The 12,619-nt window shown below is 42.1% G+C and overlaps 1 protein-coding gene across 4 annotated transcripts in view; it reads left to right on the top strand.

Moving 5' to 3' along the window:
- The first annotated feature begins 3,792 nt into the window (after window positions 1-3,792).
- The window catches only part of LOC130297721 (urotensin-2 receptor-like), a 645,128-nt gene continuing 636,301 nt past the window's right edge, over window positions 3,793-12,619 (top strand). For all 4 annotated transcript variants that reach the window (XM_056550501.1, XM_056550499.1, XM_056550500.1 and 1 more), the window contains exon 1: window positions 3,793-3,968. The gene's annotated coding sequence lies outside the window, so the exon portion shown is untranslated. The remainder of the gene's footprint in view (window positions 3,969-12,619) is intronic.

Below are 12,619 nucleotides of genomic sequence, written 5' to 3'. Positions count from 1 at the left end.
TCGGATAGCCCGCAGCGCTGCCGCGGCGATCCGGTCATCCAACACGGCAGATGGAGGTCCCCTCACCTGGCTCCGCTGCCTTCCCGGCGTCTTCTGCTCTGATCTGCCTTCCCGCAGACCAGAGCAGAAGATGACTGATAACCCTGATCAGTGCTGTGTCCTATACATAATACTGAACAGGATTAGCAATCGAGTGATTGCTATAAATAGTCCCCTATGGGGACTATTAAAGTGTAAAAATAAAAGTAAAAAAAGTAAAAAAGTAAAAGTAGAAAAAATGTGAAAACTCCCTCCCCCAATAAAAACGTAAATTGTCCCATTTTCCCTATTTCACCCCCAAAAAGTGATAAAAAATATTTTATACACATATTTGGTATCGCCGCGTGCGTAAATATCTGAACTATTAAAATAAAATGTTAATGATACCGTACGGTGAACGGCGTGAACATATAAAATAAAAAAAAGTCAAAAAAGATGCTTTTTTATAACATTTTATTCCCAAAAATATTTATAAAAAATGTATTAAAAAGTTCTATATAATCAAATATGGTATCAATAAAAAGTAAAGATCACGGCGCAAAAAATGAGCCCTCATACCGCCACTTATACGGAAAAATGAAAAAGTTATAGGTCTTCAAAATAGGGGGATTTTAAACATACTAAATTGGTTAGAAAGTTTGCGATTTTTTTTAAGCGCAACAGTAATTGAAAAGTGTATAATCATGGATATCATTTTAATCGTATTGACCCAAAGAATAAAGAACACGTCATTTTTACCGTAAATTGTACGACGTGAAAACAAAACCTTCCAAAATTAGCAAAATTGCGGTTTTCTTTTTAATTTCACCACACAAATAGTATTTTTTTGGCTGCGCCATACATTTTATGGTAAAGTGAGTGATGGCATTACAACATACAACTGGTCGCGCAAAAAACAAGCCCTCATACTAGTCTGTGGATGAAAATCTAAAAGAGTTAGGATTTAATGAAGGCGAGGAGGAAAAAACAAAAACGTAAAAATGTAATTGTCTGCGTCCTTAAAGGGGTACTCCGCCCCTAGACATCTTATCCCCTATCCAAAGCATAAAGGATAAGATGTCAGATTGCCGCGGTCCCACTGCTGAGGACCCCCGGGATTGCCGCTGCGGCAGCCCGCTGTCATTACTGCACAGAGCGAGTTCGCTCTGTGCGTAATGACGGGCGATACAGGGGACGGAGCAGCGTGACATCATGGCTCCGCCCCTCGTGACATAACTGCCCGCCCCTTAATGCAAGTCTATGGCAGGGGCGTGACGACCGCCACGCCCCCTCCCATAGACTCGTATTGAGGGGGCGGGCCGTGACGTCACGAGGGGCGGAGCCATGACGTAACGATACTCCGGCCCCTGTATTGCCCGTCATTACGTGCAGAGCAAATTCGCTCTGTGCAGTAATGACAGCGGGCTGCCGCAGCGGGAATCCCGGGGGTCCTCAGCAGCGGGACCGCGGCGATCTGACATCTTATCCCCTATCCTTTGGATAGGGGATAAGATGTCTAGGGGCGGAATACCCTTTTAAGGCCCAAATGGGCTACGTCCCTAAGGGGTTAAAAAGCTGCTGTTTCAAAATGATGGGATAAATGCAACACTTTAGCGCTATAGCGCTGGTTGTACCTGGTTGTGACCACAAGATATCTCATCTTGTATCCAGGCTACAGGCGCCCAACAGGGTACTAGAGCCTCCATGTATCCCAACTGTATCTCATCTAGTATCAAGGCGGAATGCACCAAACAGGGTACTAGAGCCTCCATGTATCCCAACTGTATCTCATCTTGTAACCAGGCGGAATGCACCAAACAGGGTACTAGAGCCTCCATGTATCCCAACTGTATCTCATCTTGTAACCAGGCGGAATGCACCAAACAGGGTACTAGAGCCTCCATGTATCCCAACTGTATCTCATCTTGTAACCAGGCGGAATGCACCAAACAGGGTACTAGAGCCTCCATGTATCCCAACTGTATCTCATCTAGTATCAAGGCGGAATGCACCAAACAGGGTACTAGAGCCTCCATGTATCCCAACTGTATCTCATCTTGTAACCAGGCGGAATGCACCAAACAGGGTACTAGAGCCTCCATGTATCCCAACTGTATCTCATCTTGTAACCAGGCGGAATGCACCAAACAGGGTACTAGAGCCTCCATGTATCCCAACTGTATCTCATCTTGTAACCAGGCGGAATGCACCAAACAGGGTACTAGAGCCTCCATGTATCCCAACTGTATCTCATCTTGTATCCAGGCGGAATGCACCAAACAGGGTACTAGAGCCTCCATGTATCCCAACTGTATCTCATCTTGTAACCAGGCGGAATGCACCAAACAGGGTACTAGAGCCTCCATGTATCCCAACTATATCTCATCTTGTATCCAGGCGGAATGCACCAAACAGGGTACTAGAGCCTCCATGTATCCCAACTGTATCTCATCTTGTATCCAGGCGGAATGCACCAAACAGGGTACTAGAGCCTCCATGTATCCCAACTGTATCTTATCTTGTATCCAGGCTAGAAGCACCCAACAGTGTACTAGAGCCTCCATGTATCCCAACTGTATCTCATCTTGTATCCAGGCTAGAAGCACCAAACAGGGTACTAGAGCCTCCATGTATCCCAACTGTATCTCATCTTGTATCCAGGCTAGAAGCACCAAACAGGGTACTAGAGCCTCCATGTATCCCAACTGTATCTCATCTTGTATCCAGGCTAGAAGCACCAAACAGGGTACTAGAGCCTCCATGTATCCCAACTGTATCTCATCTTGTATCCAGGCGGAATGCACCAAACAGGGTACTAGAGCCTCCATGTATCCCAACTGTATCTCATCTTGTAACCAGGCGGAATGCACCAAACAGGGTACTAGAGCCTCCATGTATCCCAACTATATCTCATCTTGTATCCAGGCGGAATGCACCAAACAGGGTACTAGAGCCTCCATGTATCCCAACTGTATCTCATCTTGTATCCAGGCGGAATGCACCAAACAGGGTACTAGAGCCTCCATGTATCCCAACTGTATCTCATCTTGTATCCAGGCGGAATGCACCAAACAGGGTACTAGAGCCTCCATGTATCCCAACTGTATCTTATCTTGTATCCAGGCTAGAAGCACCCAACAGTGTACTAGAGCCTCCATGTATCCCAACTGTATCTCATCTTGTATCCAGGCTAGAAGCACCAAACAGGGTACTAGAGCCTCCATGTATCCCAACTGTATCTCATCTTGTATCCAGGCTAGAAGCACCAAACAGGGTACTAGAGCCTCCATGTATCCCAACTGTATCTCATCTTGTATCCAGGCGGAATGCACCAAACAGGGTACTAGAGCCTCCATGTATCCCAACTGTATCTCATCTTGTATCCAGGCTAGAAGCACTAAACAGGGTACTAGAGCCTCCATGTATTTGTTGTGTTATTTTATTTTGTAAGTGTATCTGGTGGAACATCAGTCATCAGGGATGACATAATGCCTAAAATTATTGGGGGAGATTTATCAAAACCAGTAGAGATGAAAAGCTGACCAGCTGCCCATAACAACCAATCAGATCATTTTACCAGGACCTCTGAAATATCAAAGAGGCGATGTGATTGGTTGCTCTACATTACCACACACTGCCCCCCTTATTTTAGTCATGGTTGTCATTAAACATTTATTGGTTCGGTCCAGTCTGTCCCCCCTCCTTTATTCTATTCTACAGGTGGTCTCATCTGAGTTGTTGCTGGGCAGAATAGATCCAGTGGTTGCAGCTGATTGGATCAGCAGTGAGAGCGGGAATCCAGGGTCCATATCCTGCTCCTCAGGAGAAGTTCAGTCAGTGTTGTGAGAGAACTGAGGAACAACAGAGACTTTGTGCTATTTCAGTCACAGTTCTTCATAGTCCGGTTTAGTCTCCCAGTAAGTGCTGTGAGGACATGGACTCTGGAGCAGGTTAATGAGTTATTTATGGTTTAATTAAAATGGTCATTATAGTCATGAATATTAGATATATGGTCATTATATACCTGAGTATTAGATATATGGACATTATATACCTGAGTATTAGATATATGGACATTATATACCTGAGTATTAGATATATGGACATTATATACATCAGTATTAGATATATGGACATTATATACCTGAGTATTAGATATATGGACATTATATACCTGAGTATTAGATATATGGACATTATATACCTGAGTATTAGATATATGGACATTATATACATGAGTATTAGATATATGGACATTATATACCTGAGTATTAGATATATGGTCATTATATACATGAGTATTAGATATATGGACATTATATACCTGAGTATTAGATATATGGACATTATATACCTGAGTATTAGATATATGGACATTATATACATGAGTATTAGATATATGGACATTATATACATGAGTATTAGATATATGGACATTATATACATGAGTATTAGATATATGGACATTATATACATGAGTATTAGATATATGGACATTATATACCTGAGTATTAGATATATGGTCATTATATACATGAGTATTAGATATATGGACATTATATACCTGAGTATTAGATATATGGACATTATATACATGAGTATTAGATATATGGACATTATATACATGAGTATTAGATATATGGTCATTATATACATCAGTATTAGATATATGGACATTATATACATGAGTATTAGATATATGGACATTATATACATGAGTATTAGATATATGGACATTATATTCATGAGTATTAGATATATGGACATTATATACATGAGTATTAGATATATGGACATTATATACATCAGTATTAGATATATGGACATTATATACATCAGTATTAGATGTATGGACATTATATACATGAGTATTAGATATATGGACATTATATACATGAGTATTAGATATATGGACATTATATACATGAGTATTAGATATATGGACATTATATACATGAGTATTAGATATATGGACATTATATACATGAGTATTAGATGTATGGACATTATATACATGAGTATTAGATGTATGGACATTATATACATGAGTATTAGATATATGGACATTATATACATGAGTATTAGATATATGGACATTATATACATGAGTATTAGATGTATGGACATTATATACATGAGTATTAGATATATGGACATTATATACATGAGTATTAGATATATGGACATTATATACATGAGTATTAGATGTATGGACATTATATACATGAGTATTAGATGTATGGACATTATATACATGAGTATTAGATGTATGGACATTATATACATGAGTATTAGATATATGGACATTATATACATGAGTATTAGATATATGGACATTATATACATGAGTATTAGATATATGGACATTATATACATGAATATTAGATATATGGACATTATATACATGAATATTAGATATATGGACATTATATTCATAGGTCATTATATCATGGACATTATATTAATAAGTATTAGATATTTGGACATTATATACATGAGTATTATATACATGAGTATTATATACATGGACATTATATTCATAGGTCATTATATTCATGGACATTATATTCATAAGTATTAGATGTATGGACATTATATTCATAAGTATTAGATATATGGACATTATATACATGAGTATTATATACATGAGTATTAGATGTATGGACATTATATTCATAAGTATTAGATATATGGACATTATATACATAGACATTATATTCATAGGACATTATATTCATAGGACATTATATTCATAGACATTATATTCATGGTCATTATATTCATAGGACATTATATTCATAGACATTATATTCATAGGACATTATATTCATGGTCATTATATTCATAGACATTATATTCATAGACATTATATTCATAGGACATTATATTCATAGGACATTATATTCATAGGACATTATATTCATAGACATTATATTCATAGGACATTATATTCATAGGACATTATATTCATAGGACATTATATTCATAGGACATTATATACATAGGACATTATATTCATAGGACATTATATTCATGGTCATTATATTCATAGGACATTATATTCATAGGACATTATATTCATAGGACATTATATACATAGGACATTATATTCATAGACATTATATTCATGGTCATTATATTCATAGGACATTATATACATAGGACATTATATACATAGGACATTATATTCATGGTCATTATATTCATAGGACATTATATTCATAGGACATTATATTCATAGACATTATATTCATAGGACATTATATTCATAGGACATTATATTCATAGGACATTATATACATAGGACATTATATTCATAGACATTATATTCATGGTCATTATATTCATAGGACATTATATTCATAGGACATTATATTCATGGTCATTATATTCATAGGGCATTATATTCATAGGACATTATATTCATAGGACATTATATTCATAGGACATTATATTCATAGGACACACTGTAACAAACCTCCTCCTCATGTAATCTCTTTACTACTGGGATGACACACTGTAACAAATCCCCTCGTCATGTAATCACCTTACTACTGGGGTGACACGCTGTAACAAATCCCCTCCTCATGTAATCACCTTACTACTGGGGTGACACACTGTAACAAACCTCCTCCTCATTTAATCTCCTTACTACTGGGGTGACACTATGTAACAATCCTCCTCCTCATGTAATCACCTTACTACTGGGGTGACACACTGTAACAAACCTCCTCCTCATGTAATCACCTTACTACTGGGGTGACACACTGTAACAAACCTCCTCCTTATGTAATCTGTTTACTACTGGGATGAAACACTGTAACAAACTCCTTCCTCATCTAATCACCTTACTACTGGGGTGACACACTGTAACAAACCTCCTCCCCATGTAATCTCCTTACTACTGGGGTGACACACTGTAACAAACCCCCTCCTCATGTAATCTCCTTACTACTGGGGTGACACACTGTAACAAACCTCCACCTCATGTAATCTCCTTACAACTGGGGTGACACACTGTAACAAACCTCCTCCTCATGTAATCTCCTTACAACTGGGGTGACACTGTAACAAACCCCCTCCTCATGTAATCTTCTTACTACTGGGGTGCCATGCTGTAACAAACCTCCTCCTCATGTAATAACCTACTACTGGGGTGACACACTGTAAGAAACCTCCTCCTCATGTAATCGCTTTACTACTGGGATGACACACTGTAACAAACCTCCTCCTCATGTAATCTCTTTACTACTGGGATGACACACTGTAACAAACCCCCTCCTCATGTAATCACCTTACTACTGGGGTGACACGCTGTAACAAATCCCCTCCTCATGTAATCACCTTACTACTGGGGTGACACACTGTAACAAACCTCCTCTTCATTTAATCTCCTTACTACTGGGGTGACACTATGTAACAATCCTCCTCCTCATGTAATCACCTTACTACTGGGGTGACACACTGTAACAAACCTCCTCCTCATGTAATCACCTTACTACTGGGGTGACACACTGTAACAAACCTCCTCCTTATGTAATCTGCTTACTACTGAGGTGACACACTGTAACAAACCTCCTCATGTAATCTCCTTACTACTGGGGTGACACACTGTAACAAACCTCCTCCTCATGTAAATACCATACTACTGCGGTGACACACTGTAACAAACCTCCTCCTCATGTAATCTCCTTACTACTGGGATGACACACTGTAACAAACCCGCTCCTCATGTAATCTCCTTACTACTGGGGTGACACACTGTAACAAACCTCCTCCTCATGTAATCTCCTTACTACTGGGGTGACACACTGTAACAAACCCCTCCTCATGTAATCTCCTTACTACTGGGGTGACACACTGTAACAAACCTCCACCTCATGTAATCTCCTTACAACTGGGGTGACACACTGTAACAAACCTCCTCCTCATGTAATCTCCTTACAACTGGGGTGACACACTGTAACAAACCCCCTCCTCATGTAATCTTCTTACTACTGGGGTGCCATGCTGTAACAAACCTCCTCCTCATGTAATAACCTACTACTGGGGTGACACACTGTAAGAAACCTCCTCCTCATGTAATCTCTTTACTACTGGGATGACACACTGTAACAAACCCCCTCCTCATGTAATCTCCTTACTACTGGGGTGAAACACTGTAACAAACCTCCTCCTCATGTAATCTCCTTACAACTGGGGTGACACACTGTAACAATCCTCCTCCTCATGTAATCTCCTTACTACTGGGGTGACATGCTGTAACAAATCTCCTCCTCATGTAATCGCTTTACTACTGGGATGACACACTGTAACAAACCTTCTCCTCATGTAATCTCTTTACTACTGGGATGACACACTGTAACAAACCTCCTCCTCATGTAATCTGTTTACTACTGGGATGAAACACTGTAACAAACTCCTTCCTCATCTAATCACCTTACTACTGGGGTGACACACTGTAACAAACCTCCTCCACATGTAATCTCCTTATACTGGGGTGACACACTGTAACAAACCCCCTCCTCATGTAATCACCTTACTACTGGGGTGACACGCTGTAACAAATCCCCTCCTCATGTAATCACCTTACTACTGGGGTGACACACTGTAACAAACCTCCTCCTCATATAATCTCCTTACTACTGAGGTGACACACTGTAACAAATCTCCTCCTCATGTAATCTCCTTACTACGGGGGTGACACACTGTAACAATCCTCCTCCTCATCTAATCACCTTACTACTGGGGTGACACACTGTAACAAACCTCCTCCACATGTAATCTCCTTATACTGGGGTGACACACTGTAACAAACCCCCTCCTCATGTAATCACCTTACTACTGGGGTGACACACTGTAACAAATCCCCTCCTCATGTAATCACCTTACTACTGGGGTGACACACTGTAACAAACCTCCTCCTCATATAATCTCCTTACTACTGAGGTGACACACTGTAACAAATCTCCTCCTCATGTAATCTCCTTACTACGGGGGTGACACACTGTAACAATCCTCCTCCTCATGTAATCACCTTACTACTGGGGTGACACACTGTAACAAACCTCCTCCTCATGTAATCTCCTTACTACTGAGGTGACACAATGTAACAAACCTCCCCCTCAAGTAATCTCCTTACTGGGTGACACACTGTAACAAAACCTCGTCCTCGTGTAATCTCCTTACTACTGGAATGACACACTGTAACAAACCCCCTCTTACTACTGGGGTGACACACTGTAACAAACCTCCTCCTCATGTAATCACCTTACTACTGGGGTGACACACTGTAACAAACCTCCTCCTCATGTAATAACCTACTACTGGGGTGACACACTGTAAGAAACCTCCGCCTCATGTAATCGCTTTACTACTGGGATGACACACTGTAACAAACCCCTTCTCATGTAATCTCTTTACTACTGGGATGACACACTGTAACAAACCCCCTCCACATGTAATCACCTTACTACAGGGGTGACACACTGTAACAAATCCCCTCCTTATGTAATCACCTTACTACTGGGGTGACACACTGTAACAAACCTCCTCCTCATGTAATCTACTTACTACTGGGGTGACACACTGTAACAATCCTCCTCCTCATGTAATCACCTTACCACTGGGGTGACACACTGTAACAAACCTCCTACACATGTAATCTCCTTGACACACTGTAACAAACCCTCTCCTCATGTAATCACCTTAGAACTGGGGTGACACACTGTAACAAATCCCCTCCTCATGTAATCACCTTACTACTGGGGTGACACACTGTAACAAACCTCCTCCTCATTTAATCTCCTTACTACTGGGGTGACACTATGTAACAATCCTCCTCCTCATGTAATCACCTCCCTACTGGGGTGACACACTGTAACAAACCACCTCCTCATGTAATCTCCTTACTACTGGGGTGACACACTGTAACAAACCTCCTCCTCATGTAATCACCTTACTATTGGGGTGACACACTGTAACAAACCTTCTCCTCATGTAATCTCCTTACTACTGGGGTGACACACTGTAACAAACCTCCTCCTCATGTAATCACCTTACTATTGGGGTGACACACTGTAACAAACCTTCTCCTCATGTAATCTCCTTACTACTGGGGTGACACACTGTAAGAAACCTCCTCCTCATGTAATCTCCTTACTACTGGGGTGACACACTGTAACAAACCCCCCTTCATGTAATCACCTACTACTGGGGTGACACACTGCAACAAACCTCCTCCTCATTAAATCACCTTTGAACTGGGGTGACACTCTGTTACAAACCCCCCTTTTATGTTATCTCCTTACTATGGGGGTGACACACTAACAAACCTCCTCCTCATGTAATCACCTTACTACTGGGGTGACACACTGTAACAAACCTTCTCCTCATGTAATCTCCTTACTACTGGGGTGACACTCTGTTACAAACCCCCCTTTTATGTTATCTCCTTACTGCCCCACACTACACACCCAGGACCTGCTGGAGTTGTAGGACCTGTGAATTGAGGTCACATATGGGGCGAAAGTCTGCAGTAGGGTCTAGTGGAGATTGTGGCTGAAGGACGGGAGGTGACGTCATGAAGTAGGTGGGGCTGAGCTGGAGTGAAGGTCACATGATGTGATATCGGTGGGGTTGAGCTAGAGTGGAGGTCACGAGACGTGATATCAGTGTGGTTGAGCTAGAGTGGAGGTCACATGATGTGAAGTAGGTGGGGTTGAGCTAAAGTGGAGGTCACATGACGTGAAGTAGGTTGGGCTGAGCTGGAGTAGTGGTCACATGATGAGAAGTAGGTGGGGCTGGAATAGTGGTCACGTGTTTCCTGTAGTAAGTGGAGCGAAGTTCTGCTTCTTCCTTCTGGCATCGTAAAGCATGAAGCTGCTGTCACTGCACTGTAAATAGGAAGGGGTCCTGCTTCTCCAAATTCAGTGAGGGGGCAAAAGAGTGGGGGGTGCAGTTACTGCCCCCCTGTAGTGAGGTTACTGATAGACAAGCTGTAGATGCTGTGGGAAGCTGCTCAGTATAGAGCCCTCAGCACCACCAAATCCCTCATTGGTGGAGTGTGGTGGTCTTCATAATGATACACAAAGGAGGTAAGGGATTAGGCCAATGTTTCCGAACCAGGGTGCCTCCAGCTGTGGCCAAACTACAACTCCCAGCATGCCCGGACAGCCAAAGGCTGTCCGGGCATGCTGGTAGTTGTAGTTTGGCCACAGCTGGAGGCACCCTGGATGGGAAACACTAGATTAGGCTGTAACCAATACCATGTTCCACAAGGCTGTGAGTGTAAGTCATGGAGTGTAGAGGTCACTGAGGATGGAGGCAGAAGTAGAATTCGCTCAGGTTGGAGGCCGCGGTGTAGAGTTCACCCAGGACGGAGACAGTGATGTAGGACTCACTGAGGATGGAGATGGCAGTGTAGTGTGGCCAACACCGGCTTAAAGGGGTACTCCGCTGCCCTGTGTCGGAAGCTCTGCTCCCCAGCGTCCGGAAGTTTATTGTTCGGGACGCTGTGTGGGGGCTTCCGTGTTCAGGGCTGCCCCTCGTGACGTCACGCCTGCCCCCTTTGTGATGTCACACCCGCCCCCTCAACGAAAGTCTATGGGAAGGGGGCGTGCCGGTTTGGTGAAGTTTACTGTGGAACGCATGCGCGTTGGAGTTGCTGTCATTGCTTTCTGCAGTATTCATGGCAGTTTCAGGCTATATCCTATAACATTGTTACATTGTGTCACTGTATATAAAACCAGACTGCATTCATCTGTATAAAAAATACAGGATATCCTATCGTATCAGCTGTGACTCAAGAGGACTACAAGTCTCAGCATGTGCACTCCACGCGCATAAACAATAGAACTACGAACTGACTAGGATATATTCTGACACTGCAAAGAATCCTGCAGAAAATAATGACAACAGCAACATGCATCCGTAACACCAGCATGGGAGCGGGAGCTCTGTCTACTGGAAGATGGGCACTGTAATTACTAGGGGGCCACTCTGCCTACTAGTGGGCCATTCTACCTACTGCGGGGCACTGTACTTACTGGATGGGCCTCTCTATCTACTAGGAGCCCTCTCTACCTAGTGAGGGCACTGTACCTAATAAGAGGGTAACTGCCTACCGATGGTACAACTCTACCCGTGGGGGGCCATGGTTAGAGATGAGCGAACTTACAGTAAATTCGATTCGTCACGAACTTCTCGGCTCAGCAGTTGATGACTTATCCTGCGTAAATTAGTTCAGCCTTCAGCTGCTCCGGTGGGCTGGAAAAGGTGGATACATTCCGAGGAAAGAGTCTCCTAGGACTGTATCCAGCTTTTCCAGCCCACCGGAGCACCTGAAGGATGAACTAATTTACGCCGGATAAGTCATCAGCTGCCGAGCCAAAAAGTTCGTGACGAATCGAATTTACTGTAAGTTCGCTCATCTCTAGCCATGGTGCTTACTAGGTGTACACTTTATTTACTGCAGGAAACCTCCTAGGGGTTCACTTTACCTACTGGGGGACACTATAATTAATTAATGGGCAACTCTACCTATCAGAGGGCACTAAAACTATAGAAGACAGCTCTAGCTCGTGGGGGGGGGGGTGGTCTG

This window comes from Hyla sarda, chromosome 13, assembly GCF_029499605.1.
Source record: "Hyla sarda isolate aHylSar1 chromosome 13, aHylSar1.hap1, whole genome shotgun sequence".
NCBI classification, from domain to species: domain Eukaryota; kingdom Metazoa; phylum Chordata; class Amphibia; order Anura; family Hylidae; genus Hyla; species Hyla sarda.
This window is presented reverse-complemented; position numbering and strand designations above follow the sequence as displayed.